Here is a 15982-nt window from a genome sequence, read left to right on the forward strand (position 1 = left end):
TCTGCTTTCTTTGTATATATTTTCTACTCTGTTTTATTCTACAAAACTATCACCATTATCTATTTTCATTATTATCTTATCTAAATATTATCCTATAGCCAATCGAATGCCTATAATGTGCCTATTCCATGTAGAGTGGGAAATACCCCTAGTGTAAAGTGTGTCTAAAAGAATTTAAATCCATATGGTTAGGCGTGGAAAGGTTTAGTAATTACACAAAAAATAAAAAAAAGGATTTAGTGACAGCAGTTGTGAATACTGAAAAAAGGAAGGTTGTCATGTGAAAAGATGTAGGGAAGAAGAGAGCTTGAGCTCTTGCCTCGGGGGGTGCACTATATGGAAGCCCCTCCTATGACGTGCGTTCAAGGGGTATTTAAAAAACCCCTTATCTGTGAATTTTGAGCTAATAAAACTACCCCTTTTTCTTTATAGACTTACGGGTTTTTTTTCAAAGTACAATTAAAATACCCCTCTTGTAATTGTATTTCTGTAAATTTACCCAATATTTTGGATTAAAAAAACCCCACCTAATGATCGCACGTGGTAGACTTACATTTTTTAAGGTGCACCCCCCGAGGCTCTTGCAAGCACTCAAAAATTGCAGAACTCCTGAGATTCATATAGGCTAAGACGATAATGCCCTGCCTATTTGTCCTGCCTCTGTAGGCCTAAAAAAAAAAAGAGTTCACCACACTCTGCCGCCCTAATTTTTGTCACACAGTTGCAAGACAATCATCTACAAAATTTGCTACTAGAGATAATTACTGGGGGGCTGCTTCCCAACCTGTAGGCGACAGACTCCTAGAGCCAGCAGTAGGAGAGGCGACGGGAACCACACCGACTGGATCCCAACCTCCTGCACAGGCACAGGTGCAGGTGCAGGTGTAAAATCCCATCCTTGACCAGCAGCTAGCAATGTGTCCAAAGTTAGATTAAATTCAGCAGATCAACATAATAGACATCATAATCACGGTTCACAACAATGCAACGTTACTCACTAGCGCCTGAAGACTACTCTTGAACAGGAACCCGCACCATTGCAGTAGCAAGTACTACAAGCTCCCAATTTCTGGCATCACCACTCTCTGGAGCCCATTGCTCAGCAACAAGGGCAATAGGAGGAGCAGTATACTCAACAGGTGTAAACTTAGGGGCAGCACCCTCCTCCTCTTCCCTTTCCTTTGCCTCCTCTAGCTCTCGGTAAAAAAACAAATCCACCTAACAGTACAACAAGACACCTTTTAGAAACTCGGGTCAAAGTTGACTGACTCAAATTCGAAGCACCCAACTAAGATATTACCATGACTTCCCAAGGGTGACGAGGAGAAATGGTGCCCCTCATTTGAAGGACCATACGGGCCAACATCCAGAACAGGCAGCCGATACTGTGCTTTCCCTTATTGTTGGCTGGGATTCCTATATCAACATGGCGCATGGGAGAGTCTGTGTCACAGAAGGCAATGGTCGGGATGTTCCCTAAAGCAGCTTCCCTGATGGGCTGCAAAGAACCAGGAAAAATCAGGCAAAGGGGGGGAGGGGAGGGGAGGGGAGGTTGAAATCTTTAAGAAGGGTATTCACCTGATGGTCAGTGCGAGGGTCTGTCAAGATCAGAAGGCGAGGCTCGCAGAAGGTAGTTTAAAGCTGATTGGTAAAAGTTCCTGGTGTGTGGCATCCTGCAATTGCTTGTGCACCAGTGTACTGGGCAAACTTCAAGACAGTCCTTTGACCATATGGCCTGGCAGACTGGACTATAATATCCTGAGGATTTTCAATGGCAACAATGACCCTGGCAGAGCTCCAGTTTGTCCCATGTCTTCCCCACATTAATAATGAAAATACCTAGAAAAAAAGAGCCAAAGCCACCAAACCACAGGTATAAATTCAGTTGTGCAGGACCAAACAAAGTTTGAGTTCAACATTTAAATTTTAAACAACGAAAAAGGGTCGCTATTGGGTGGGGGGGTTGAATTTGGCATGTGGCAATGCAACCTCTCTATCCATGCACATTTGGTCAGAACACAACCTAAAATTGTTGTAAGAGTCCCTTAGAGACCTATTGGAAGTGGCAAAGCAACTCTCTGGGCTACGAATTTTTTTTTATCCAGGCCGATCTTAATTGCCTTGAACTTCTGGCAAGTGAAGAGCTCTACAATGGTTCAAAAAGGGTTGCTATTGGGTGGGGGGGTTGCATTTGGCATGTGGCAATGAAACCTCTCTCTATCCATGCACATTTGGTCAAAAAACAACCTAAAAATCCAGAGGAATCATAAGAACAAAGATTTTAGAAAAAAAAATGAAGTGTTTCCAATAGATTAGAAATCACAAAAGACTATGATAGCAAGATGTTAAAGAAGAAACCTTGTCATTTCTAGTGACCTTATCTTTTATCATCTCAAGATTCTATAAGTGAAAGGACCAAGATAAGTTCTATGAGATCTTCTCAACCCTTATGTGATCTTATATGTGCTTGTAGGAAGTCTTATAGGTCTTAGGATCTCATTCAATCTCTAACAAGATTTTAAGAAATTATATTAGCTCTTACATGAATTATATGAGCTCTTACATAAATTATGAGATCTTACATTAATTATGAGATCTTAAGAAAGATTGTGAGCTCATGTATGGTCTTATGAGATCTTGAGAGCTTCTACCATACACTATGTGGTCAAAAAATCTAATCTTAGACATTAAAGGGTGATCACATTGATCTAGGAAATTTCATGACCTCATATATGGTCTTATGAGATCTTAAGAGCTTCTACCATACACTATGTGGTCATAAAATCTGAGCTTAGACATTATAAGGTGATCACATTAATCTAAATTGTATATATGCAAGCAAAATCATGTTAAAGATTACCACCTCAATATGGAAAGGAAGAAGCATAGTGGCAAATGTATATTAAGTTTAAAGAACTCTTATGAGCATAAAGCAACTCTTGTGTTCACTTTTACTTCTCAAAAGATTCCTAGTCATGCAAGAAAATTCATGTTTATGACTACCGCCTTAATATGGAAAGGAAGAAGCACAATGGCAAATGTATATTAAGTTTAAAGAACTCTTATGAGCATAAAGCAACTCTTGTGTCCACTTTTACTTCTCTTATGATGAGCATAAAGCAACTATTGTGTCCACTTTTATTTTGAACTATTTAGTTATTTGTGGGCCAAGCACTCATGGCATGATATCTTTACTTTAAGACTCAAGTATTTAAATAAAATTATGTTTCCTAGCAAGTTCCTTGCTTCTCTAGCTTGTCACTTGCATATGTGTTTTTGTAAGGTTTGACTTGGGTAGCATAATAATGTTTTTTTTAATACTTCTCATCTAAGTGACATGGAGTCATTGATAATTGGGGGCAAAAAAATATCACTATTAGAGCCATAGCTCATTGGTTTTGGCAAATTAATTTATCATGGCTATAGTTACGCTAGTGTAGCGCTAGTGCCTATCTCTTGCTCTCCTATCTTGGCATCTCCCAAAGATTCCTAGTTTTGAGAGTGGGTTGGTGATTGGTTTATATGACACAAGAAACATTGTATCTCCACAAAGTAGCAATCTATTAATGAGTGGGACACTGGGATCACTCTCTCAATGTTGCTATAAGCACTAGGACCAGGCTAAGTTCGATGAGCCTTTCTCAACTATGGGCTCATAGAGGAAGTCTTAGGGATCTTATGATCTCATTAGATCTCTAACAAGATTTTATGAAATTATATGAGATCTTACATAAATTATGAGATCTTAAGAAAGATTATGAACTCATGGATATGGTATTATGAGATCTTAAGAGGTTCTACAGCTACCCTTTGAAAGCTATGTACATAGCTTCTATCAAAACACTCACTCTTTCTCACCATTCCCATGCAAAATGTTCTTTCCTATTGTTTTGCAATATCAACACAAATCTTTTGTCCTATTTGTATATATTTTAACTTTGTGCAAGCTTAATATGGTTTCCTAATTTTTTTTCAATTAATCAATTTGAAGTGGTGAGAGGTAACCTTAGAGCTCCCTAGAGATGAGATCTTGACATGTGGATGACTGGAGGTTCGAAGCTCTAGAGGTTTTTGTATTCTAGAGAGTTCAGAGAGAGGCTTTAAATATGTTGTGTGTAGTATTTTCTTGTTGGGCAATGACCTAGTGAAAGAGAGATAAAGGCTATTGTATACATTGTTTTTTTAAAAATATACTTTCTAAGAGACGTTTGACACAAAGTGAGAAAAAGAGATGGACATGAACACACTAAGAGGGGGAGACGTTTTCACTAAGGTGTAAAACCTTACTATAATCATTAATTACTATTGTGACACATTAGAGAGAGATAATGATCTAAGGTTTTGGATTACGTATGAGAGAGAGAGAGAGAGAGAGAGAGAGAGAGAGAGAGAGAGAGAATATCTATTTGTTTGATGATGAGGAGAGAGAAAACCTTAGTTTCTAAGGTAGGTGGCAGTTTAGCTTGAATATGGGCATGCTAGTATTGGTAAAATAATTCTCTTACTTTTTGATATAAGATGAGAGGATATACCTACATTTTAACATATGTTACATTGAGTTTTTTTTTAAAAATGTGTGTGTGTGTGTGTGTGAGAGAGAGAGAGAGAGAGAGAGAGAAGAATTTAACATTAGTTTGGTACCAAAAAAGGACACTTAAGTGTCCTTTTTCGGACGATGCAAATAAAATGCTACTTGCGCTAGGAAAGACATATTCAAAATCCCTCTTGAGGAGTTTAAATATGTGACCTAGTGTGTCTTTAAAAAATGTAACCTTGGAATTTGGATGCTGGCATGATAAGGAATTATACCCATAAATAGGACTTGCATGAGACTGCAACTCGGGTTTGAGAAAACCACCTTATAAGCTTAGAGGAAAAAATCACTAAGCCCCGTGAAAAATTCCAAGTAATTATTTCATATTTGTGTCAAAGATTTTGCCAAGTTTCACATGAAATAAAATTCAATTGAGAGTGTCTAAAATAGTAGAAAGTTGTGTGTGTTTGATACACCACTTTTTAGCATCCATTTGTATCCAAACCAATACACGGTTTTAATGTGTTTGCAAGTTTTTTAAGGTGATACAATGCTTACTCTATCCATTGAGATCTTAAAGTTATATGTAAAAGCCTCTTAGTAAGCTACAAATATTAATTGTTTCAAAATGTCAAAACTGCACACAACAAAAATTCTGGATTTAGATTCTTGAGTCATACGCATTACATTCCTTAGTAAACTTGCAACATTTTGTCTGTATAGAATAATTCCGCTAAGGTACATTGTACAAATATAATTTGGGCACATAAAACCTTTGTTTCATGGTTGTTGAGAGAGAATTTAGAAATTTTAAAAAATGTAGCACGATTGAAAAACTAAGATAGCGCTCAAGTAGCAAGATTTACTTGAGCTTGGGACCCCAAAAAATATGTATTGACTTGGTTTTGAACTATATAATCATTTCCAATTGCCAATTTGCACTAACATAACCCTAGTTTTATGGAAGTACCTTTGAAAGGCTAAAATTTTTCTCTTTTTCAGCATCTTGGTAATTATGCGATTTTTGTTATAGTTCACAAGTAGCTTAGGAACTAGGACCTAAAGGAGACTGTGTTGTTTTGAAAGCCCAAGTTCTACCAATTGACTTTTACAAACATGAAAAACATGATTTATTCAAGAAGTTATAGACATTTATTGGGATTTTTGACAAAACAGCTTCAAATTTCAATGAAAATTTTAAGTTAGAGTTTTTTTGTCAAATTTTTAATATAGCTTGTGTTTTGACATCATGAAAAATCCCCTTTATTTTTTGACTTTTAATCGATCTATGGTTGAAACAAAGTGTAAAAATGTTGTTTCTAGGTTCCCCAAAAAATTCCAAAGTTTTGGTGAGAAACAGGATACTAAAGTGTCCTCAGGACCTCAGGACACTTTAGTGTCCAATTACAGAACTAGTGTTAAGTATTTCAATTTGTAATAATATTGATGATTGAATAATTAAGTATAAAAGTTCTAAAGTAACTAATTTTTTAAAAATAAGTAATTTTTTTAAATAACCATTTACTCATTTGTGGTTCAAATCTCCACATATGCAATCCATTCTCTATATAGAAAATTTTATTATCTAGATAATAGCCTATATTTCTTATTCATTCTCTATAAAGGAAATTGAACTACCTAGATATTGGCCCATATTGTGTATATAGTAAATTGAATTATCTAGATATTGGCTCATACTCTCTATATAGGAAATTTAATTATCTAGATACTGGCCCATATTTCCTATATATGAAATTGAATTACCTAGATATAAGCCCATATTTCCTACATATAGAGGATTGAGTAAATGGGAAATAGGATTGTCTAGATATATATAAGAAATTTCCACCAACATAACTAGGAAATCTCTCAAAATTTCCTATATATGGTAAAGTTCACTATATAGGGAACCACGAAAAGTTCCTTGTGCAGTTGCCTTAGTATTCGTGTACATCCTACTGTTCTATATTCTGTACTCTACGAGCCAATTTAACTGACTTATCAACACCAGGTGAGCACACGCTGTACTCCCCCTATAATTAACTATATAATCCTACAGATAACAAAGAAAAGTATAGGAGGGAGCGCAAGCTCAATTACGACACAAGAGAAAGATAACCATCCGTCGATGGATATGGAGGCCTGAACAGGTCAGAGCCTAGGCCCGGACAGGAGGGTAAACAAATGATTCATGAGAAAGGCCTGAACAGGTCAGTCTAGGTCTGTCCTCACCGCAAACCGCCCCTTCCAGGTTTGCTAATATATCAATCTTACCCATGGTCCATCCCTGCGGGGCATGGTCGCAACTAAACCCAGCGTGCCTGGATCGAATCCTTATCAGTTTACTGAAGAACCAATATTGACTCCTCTTGACCTAGGGTTTCCCATGGATCAGGACGGAAAAGATAGCCTAGAGCGAGCGTAGACTACGCAGAAGCTTCATTTACTAAATTAAGGAGGTTTTACTTATGCCAATCGATCGACCTAATGACATCCCGTTCAGATTAAACAGAGGGGATCTCCTAACAATGACCGCATGCTCCTATCTAAAAGGACGAAAGTACCCACTTCGTATGGACTTTGAAGTCCTACGTTATCTATTCCTTCATGTCTTATTAGCTCCACCATGTCTTCGTGCCTATTCAATCTTCACACATCAAGTGGCATAGCATGACACTTCGAGCGGGCAGCTCAGGGGGTTCACGTATAGCACGTGAGTTCAAATAAAAGAGTTTTTTAACTCAAAACTTTAAGGTAAATTTATAGAAATACATACATGTACAGAAGGGGGTTTTTAAATCGATTTTATAAAAACTCGTAAGTCCATAAATAAAAAAGAGTCATTTTATTCATGAAAATTTTACAGATAAAGGGTTTTTTTAAATACCCCTTGAATGCACGTAATACATAGGGTTTCTTAGTAATGCATCCCTCGAGGCGGGCAGTACGACATAGTCCTACAAGGTCCCTCTTCTAGGTAAATATGGACAGCACCACGAGTTCAAACCAATGATAGGGTATTCGAGGTCTACCTCACTCCCTTCCTTAGTTTAACGAATAAAAAAATATTTAGATTAAGGGGAGTTGCGGATGCCCACAAGGCGTTTGACCGGCCCGAGCTAGGAGACGCTCGCTTGATCTAGAACGTCCAAGTGTTAGAAAAGGCTCTAGTGTCCCCTTTTGTGCTTGCCGGATCAGATATAGAGGGTAATCCTTCCCGAGACGAAATCCGCTATATCAAAATAGTTGACCCGATTAAAAAAAGGAACATTCGCAGGAGTCTACGCGTAAGCACAAGCCAATGGCCTCACAATTCATAACAGCTATTTGTACTGGATTTAATAAATACTAGTTTGGGAACCCGTGCTTCGCACGTCTTTTGAGGGTTCCAAAATCAAATGCTACCCAAACCTCCTCTTCTCCTTCCCGAACCTCCAAATTCTTACCGTGTGGCAACTTTGTGAAATTGTTCCTTAAGATAATATAGAGAAACGCTCAAACAGCTGGGTGCTTGGGTATGAGAAAAACGAACATAGCAGAGATACATACAAACATGAGAGAGAGACGGGGGACAAGAAGAGACTGGAAGCACATCGAGGGTACGGGTGGGTGCTTGGGTATGAGAAAAACGAACATAGCAGAGATACATACAAACATGAGAGAGAGACGGGGGACAAGAAGAGACTGGAAGCACATCGAGGGTATGGGGCATCTGGTTGGCGTTATGAACCCCTTGCCTTTATTGTACATTGAGGTGGAACCTGTTGGCCGAGGGTTGTGATCTCTTTTACGAGCAACGGGAAAAAATGCTTCCCCGAGGAAGAAAGGGTGTAGTTATCCCACCTCACTGAGAAAGGTCTGCATGCGCCCCCATTCGAAGACTCGATAGGTCTTGATGCAGGGTCCCTCACCAGCTAGGATTGCGATACTTGATATCGACAACCCTTAAATAATTTTGGTCGTATTACAAGAACTCAAGGGTAGCGGGGAGTCCCTCTTGAGCAGTTTGCATGTATGGGGAGTTGCCTGCGAGGGGCACATCCCTAAGATTACAGCCCCAGTAGGTGGGTTTCCTTTGGAGTATTTCAAACACGGAAGGATAACATTCCTGGGTGCTAGCAGGAGCCTAATCTCTTGGGTGCTGCTAGGGTCCCTGGGAGTATTTCTTGCCTACTTGACCCCAAGATAGAAAGAAGATAATTTATCAAGGGCAGATTACAACATTCCAAGCCTAGAAATCGGGTATAAGCTTTCATCTCTATGTTCTTTAGTTTCATGGTTAGTTTATCTCTCTACGTTCTTTAGTTTTATGGATAATTTATCATATGTATTTACCTTCTTGATATGTTGTATTCAGCTTTCAAAAGCTTGGTTTGCACATGCGGATGTACAAATGTTGAAGGATGGCCTCCGATCGTGGATCCAAACTTGTATGTTGGAGACAGCCATGCGGGCGGTAGTAGATGAGACTGTCATATGTTGCTAGATGATGATGTGGGTGCTTGTATGCGATTCTACATCTTTTGTATGATCATTGAGATTCCACATCTTATTTATGACATTCTACATCTTCTTTATGAGATTTGACATCTTTTGTATGAGATTTTGCAACTTTTGTATGAGTCATGGCTTGGGTAATCTTGTCAAATGCAAGTTATGGTTTTAGGTTTTATATTCTTCCATAAGTGTTGTAAAAGAGACGGTCATTGAGATTCCACATCTTATTTATGACATTCTACATCTTCTATGTGAGATTCGACATCTTTTGTATAAGATTTTGTAACTTTTGTATGAGTCATGGCTCGTGTAATCTTGTCAAACGCAAGTTATGGTTTTGGGTTTTATATTCTTCCATAAAAGTTGTAAAAGAGACAATCGTTGAGATTCCACATCTTATTTATGACATTCTACATCTTCTATGTGAGATTCGACATCTTTTGCACGAGATTTTGTAACCTTTGTATGAGTCATGGCTCATGTAATCTTGTCAAACGCAAGTTATGGTTTTGGGTTTTATATTTTTCCATAAGTGTTGTAAAAGAGACGGTCATTGAGTTTCCACCTACAATTTATGACATTCTACATCTTCTATATGAGATTTAACATCTTTTGTAGGAGATTTAAGTACTCTCACAGTACTCTTATGCCAACAAGTGATCACAATATGTTTGTATTAAAGTGGATGCGCATTATGTTTACTGACCACACTATTACCTCTATTGTAAAGTAATGTCAACTATTAACTCTTCTGCTAATCATGTTTATTGACCAAAACTACAGAGTTGTATAAAGTAATCTCGGTCTGTGAAAGTAATCTCAAGAACCTAAGATTACATTCACAGCCCGAGATTACATAACGAACAGACACCTAAGTGTTCTGCTGTAAAAGTAATCTCGGGCTGTGAAAGTAATCTCGGGTTCCTGAGACTACTTTCACAGCTCGAGATTATTTTTACAACAGAGACCTGAGTGCACTGTTGGAAAAGTAATCTCGACTATTAATTCTATTGCTAATTATATTTATTGACCTAAACTACAATGTTGTGTAAAGTAATCTCGGGTTCCCGAGATTACTTTCACAGCCTGAGATTACTTTGTATAATAGAGACCTGAGTGTACTATTGTGAAAGTAATTTGGAACTATGAAAGTAATCTAGAACTATGAAACTATTACTTTATGCATTAAAGTTTACTACATAAATTAAAGTTGACATGTTGTGCATACATTAAAGTTGGCTGCATAAATAAGAGATTTAAAACACCAAAAACTTGGATTGTTGGAAAGTTTCAAGGATGTTAACGTAACAATAACTCGGTTGGCATGTGTTGTGTATACATGAGCAAGATTCTTACTTGAGATGCAAAAATGTTATGAATTTCATTTTGATGTGGAAGAATCAAAGAGAATGACTGCTCTTCATCTTGCAAGTTACCATACTTGCAACAAGAAGTGATTTTAGAGTAAAAACTATTAGCATCATTTGCAAACTTTGACCTCCTTGCTAATGAGACTGGCTAGTCCTTCGGTAGAGCCATGTCTCTTGCTCAAAGGTAGCAAGGCATGACAAGTATGACATGAGATAGTAATTGCTGGATCCATTAGCAACGTTTTGGTGCAACAATGTGCACACCAAATTCGAGGCGTTCTCTCAGAACATACACGATGTTGACCATGTTGATGCTTCTTTTTAAGAATGCTAGTTTGATATGTTGGCTTATTGGGTTTGCAATTGGAACCTTGTGCACCCATCTCTATTGGTGATACGAGATTGGTTGTGCTTCCCCAAGCCCAAGTTGAGTCTTGGTTACATTTGCTTCGATTTTCCACACATTCCCTTGAGTTGGCATATTGACTTGGCTTAATTGGAGACACCAATGATGCAAGAGTATCTTTAGACAACTTCAATTGATGCAAGACAAATTCCATTTCTTTGGCACCTCTCTTAGGTATTGCTTGCTAGATTGATGACAAAAGGAGTCCTTAATTTCTTGTATACATTGAAATATCTTCTGTTTGGGACTTGTCTTATCACACATATCATTCATTGGAGGAGACACCATCTCATGTGCATTGTCTATTATTGAAAGAATAGCATGTAAATGAGAAAAATACCACATAACTATTAATCGGATGCCATAAAGGTGCTTGCATTCACTAATCCAATCTGGAAAATCACAATAGTTACTTTGCATACTAACATGGTACCATTGAATTGGTGTTGAGCTACTTTGTACCTCGAATAATAATGTCATTTCATTCACAATCTGCAAAGAAGATGGGTCAAATTATCAATACATACACAATCAAATTGATGAATATGCTAAACTATAAATTGTTTAAAGATAATGCACATCACATTGGGGATAAAATCATGTCAAAACAAAGAATTTCGTTATCAAATTGATCAATATGTTAAACTATAAATTGTTTAAAGATAATGCACATGACATTGGAGATCAAATCATATCAAAACAAAGTGTTTTTTGGCAATGCTTGTAACCAAAAGTATAGCTCAATATATTGGAAAGATCAAGCTAAGAGAAATACCTTATTAGGGGGATCATTTTGAGCCAAAGCCAGTTGATTAAGAGAAGATTTATGGTGCAATATGATCAAGCAGGGTGGTGTGCCTTATTAGTGTCTATGTTAAAGAAGCCTGATGTTAAAGAGGAGATTAGTTTGGAGGTAATCTCTATTCTGGCGCAATTAAGCCTGGATTTAAGAGCAAAAGAAGAGTTAGGGGAGGCGATGACTGTACGCAGGCTGCTTGATTTCCTTCATCATGGCGAGGTAGAGGCAAGGAGGACTGCAGCGAAGCTTTTGGCTTCGATAGTGGGTGCAAGTGGGTTAATGGGATTTGAGTCTAGGGTGGAGTCTGGGTTGAAATGTTTGCTACAAGAGAGATCTACAATGGGCGAAGGGTTGATTTTATTGAGGGAAATGGTGATCAACGTCTCTTCTGACAATAAGGATTATATGGAGAGATGGGTCATCGACAAGGGCTTCGTTTCTACTATGGTGGACCTTCTACCGAGCTTAAGCACACAGCTTTGTGAGATTGCATTAGAGGTTATGTACAAGATGTGCTCTGCTGATCACGGCGGACTACAAGGCCCCCCGCAGTACTGATCTCATAACCACACCCACCACCGTCTCTAATCTCACTGCGGTTCTGATGAAAGCCTCGGACAAATGCATATTATATGCAGTATTAATATTGCTAGCCATGTTCAAGCACGACCAGAAGCACGATAGTTATGATCGTGCACACAACTCTAGTGACCATGATCCTAATCTTAGATGTAATACCGATCGACATGCAGGTGTAGTAATTCTGATGGGGAGCGCCCACCAATATCCTTTCAATTGTAGGATTCCTTGCCTGCCCGCAAGATTGCTTCTTCTCTTGCAGAGCAACTCTAGCTCTGCAGTGAAGAAGCATTGCGCTGAGCTCTTGAATCTTCTAGCTGCCCCAGCTTGGCCAACTTCACTGTAACTTACGAAACCACAGCCACTACTTAAGCCCATGTGTAATTAATCCCTCATGAACATCAAACCTGTCTTTTTGTCTTTTCTTCTATAATCATGAATATTGGGATTTGATCGAGAGAAGCTTCTCCTAGAGCTTGCTCAACCTTTAAAACGTCAATGGAAGAAGGAAACGATCCTCCTTAATATCACAGCTATTTACAAGTAGCACTGCATGTGAGGCCACCCATATGGGGGGGTATTTTTTCCTCTTGGGTTTTTCTCTCCTGACATCTAGGTGTGAACCGACACCTCAGGGTCATGTAGTATATAAGCAATCTTTCACCTTGTTCAAGGTTGCTTCTCATTAGTACTCTCCTGACATCTAGGTGTGAACCGACACCTTAGGGTCATGTAGTATATAAGCAATCTTTCACCTTGTTCAAGGTTGCTTCTTATTAGTACTTTCTCATTTGTACTAGTTGAGAGCTTCACATCTCTCTTTCCTATTGAGCTAGCCATTCTACACACCTCCACCCCTTTGCTCCATTGCATGTGTGTGTGTGTTCTTTGATCTTGTCAGATCTAACAACGATATCAAAGCAGATGTGGGTGTATTCTTTGATCTTGTTAGATCTCACAGGGATATCATAGTAGAGTAGATTTTAGGGTATCTTTTGTTCAGCCTTGTTGGACAAATTGACTTTAGATACGGTTAGAGCAAAAGCCAAAGGTCATTTGGTACAAAGGTTAGAATCATTTATCATCACCAATGAGTAAATATGCGAAAGCTGTCTTCATGTTAGGTGAATGGAGCTCGTGGAGCATCTTCTACGTTGAGATGTTTTATAGGAAGATACTTTCTTACTTTATGGAGCTACATCTAAGGAAAGATTATAGGGACCTGATTAGCACCTAATCAAGGATTAGGGCTTCTTAATGAGATGTATTTTTGCCTATTTAAAGAGGCACTCATCTAATGCAAGTACATGATTATTTCCCATATCATTATGTTGTCAGTATGATAAGCATAGGTGTTTAACACTAATCTATTATTTATGATATTCATTAAGTATAGCTAATCATGCTAATCCTAGTGTTTAATCCACCTTAGTTTCTTTCAATTGGTATCAGAGACTAGGTTTAGGGTTAGGAAGTGATCCTAGTTACACTTGCTAGTAGGATTAGTGACTAACATTAGCATTATATTACCATAATCATGATTAGCATAATCTCTATTCGCACCTCTGTCTAGTGGAGGATCTATAGCCAATTAATCATACAACTAATGTCATAAGAAATCACATGTGAACCTTCCCAACTCACAAGCGTCCATCCTAGTCACTCTAATTCATAACTGCCTGGAGATCTATGTGGAATTGGGTCAATCATGCCTGTTTTCTCTGCATAATCAACAAAATTGAAGCTTTTACTTTAATTTTGAGCTGTAAGGAGCTCACCTTGGGGGTTTTCAAGGATGCTCAATCTGATTATGGTGTCTGTTTAGCTCAGAATTGTCTCTCGTATTCATCTACTCTGGTAAAATCAGTGGTTTATTGGGTGTTTTGTTCATCTTTGATCACTTGAGGAACTTAATCTTACTAAGTGGAATAGGGTTATGAAGTTATAATCACTGATTTCATTGCTAAACTCTTGGCATTGCAATCTTCCCCAAATCTATAAATTTATGGTAATCCTTGATTAATCTAGTGATTAACATCACTAATCTCAATACTTGGCTGATTGGAGCTATGTTTCCACAATGTAACTCATTATTAATCAAGCTTAGAAACTCCTTTTAAGCTGAACATAAACTTACTTGAAGCTTTTGAGGCTCCAAGAAGGGTTTTTTTATTGCAAAAGGGAAGAAGGTGAAAATTACCTTTTTTTTCAACAATTAGGCTTTGTTTCAACAATGCCCTCCTCATGTGAGTCAAAAAACATCAGTTATCTCAAGGCCAAGAAGAAAATTAAGAAAACAAAACTCATAACAACGTCAAAACCATATGACTATGCACATGCTAAGGGATTTAGATTATCAGATTTTCAATGTCATAACATGCATTTGTATGGTGAAGGACATATCTAGTGAGTTGAGTCTGGCCAAATTCAGTTTGTAAAGGGATTAGACATTGCCTTATCAAAGGTAAGACCTTCTTTCACGGGGCCACTCAAATCAAATTAGATAAATTTGAAGGAAACAACTTTCATACATGGCAAACAAAGATAAAATTTTCATTAATGAAGAAAGGTTTATGGAACACTGTCAATGGAAAGGAAAAGAAGCACTCAACTAGAGATGCTAAAACTACATGGTTAGAAAAAGATGAGAAGTCACTTACCATAATAGCATTGGGATTAAGTGATAATTATATACATCATATTAATGGGAAAGAGGCCTAAGCTTGATTTGAAGCTTGGGAAGAGCTAGTTAACTCTTTGGTGCTCAAGCAAAGAGCTCTAAAATTAGTCTCCTCATAAAGTTCTTCAAATTCAAAATGAACCTGGGAGATTATGTTCCTGTACATTTGACTTACATGAAATTCTTAACTAGCCAGCTTGCAGGTATTAAAGTAGACACTGAGGAAGATGTTAACATTGCAATTCTACTAAAGAGTCTTCCACTAGAAGATTATGACACTATGGTCACAACTCTAATCAATCTGCCTTCACCAAAGCTTGTGGACATTGAAGCTACTCTTCTAGAAGAAAAGGGAAAAACCAAGCAAAGACGTGGAGACTACATCATGGATGGTGCTCTATATTATACAAACAAGACATTCAAGGGATCATCATCAAAGGTCAACTTCCAGGCCAAGGACAATAACAAATGCCACATTCATGGAAAACTAGGTCATTATGAGAAAGATTGCTACACAAAGAAAAATATTTCAACCAATCTTGTAGAAGGAAACGATGAAGAAGAAGAACCCATGAAGGATGATGAGGCCTCTCACGAGACGAGGCCAACTTTGTTGATGCCGATTGGGCTTTTTAGGTTTTTGCTCACCCATTGTATGTCACAATGTTCAACTTAGATTTCACTATTTTGTAAACTAGATAGTCTAAACCGGAGGGAGTACGAGGATGGGGGCATAGGTGTTGACACTAGGAGGTGGTCAAGCTATGTAGCCTCGATCACACTTAAGCTTCAAGAGACACTAGATATTTGGAATTCGATCAAGACATCCCTGAGCTTGTGCAGCCCCAGAGATGAGGGTCATCAATTTGAGGGAGGGATTGTTGGACAAATTGACTTTAGTGGTTAGAGTAAAAGCCAAAGGTCATTTGGTGCAAAGGTTAAAATCAATTATCACCAATGAGTAAATATGCAAAAGATCTTATCCTGCTAGGTGAATAGAATTCATGGAGCATCTTCTAGGTTGAGATATTATGGTGCTTGATTGTAGGAAGATACTTGCTTATGGAGCTACATCTAAGGAAAGATTCTAGGGACTTGATTAGCACCTAATCATGTA

General features: G+C 37.9%; 1 pseudogene across 1 annotated transcript; it reads right to left on the reverse strand.

Moving 5' to 3' along the window:
- Nucleotides 1–1011: 1011 nt before the first annotated feature.
- On the reverse strand, nucleotides 1012–6812 carry LOC147608822 (small ribosomal subunit protein uS2-like; annotated as a pseudogene). The gene is made up of 4 exons (XR_015264391.1): nucleotides 6767–6812; nucleotides 1579–1839; nucleotides 1301–1498; nucleotides 1012–1218 (listed from the first exon to the last, which is right to left on the reverse strand). The product of XR_015264391.1 is annotated as a small ribosomal subunit protein uS2-like (transcript).
- Nucleotides 6813–15982: the final 9170 nt, after the last annotated feature.

This window comes from Cibotium barometz, chromosome 52 (genome assembly GCF_041138505.1).
Source record: "Cibotium barometz isolate CiBa-2024 chromosome 52, ASM4113850v1, whole genome shotgun sequence".
NCBI classification, from domain to species: Eukaryota; Viridiplantae; Streptophyta; class Polypodiopsida; order Cyatheales; family Cibotiaceae; genus Cibotium; species Cibotium barometz.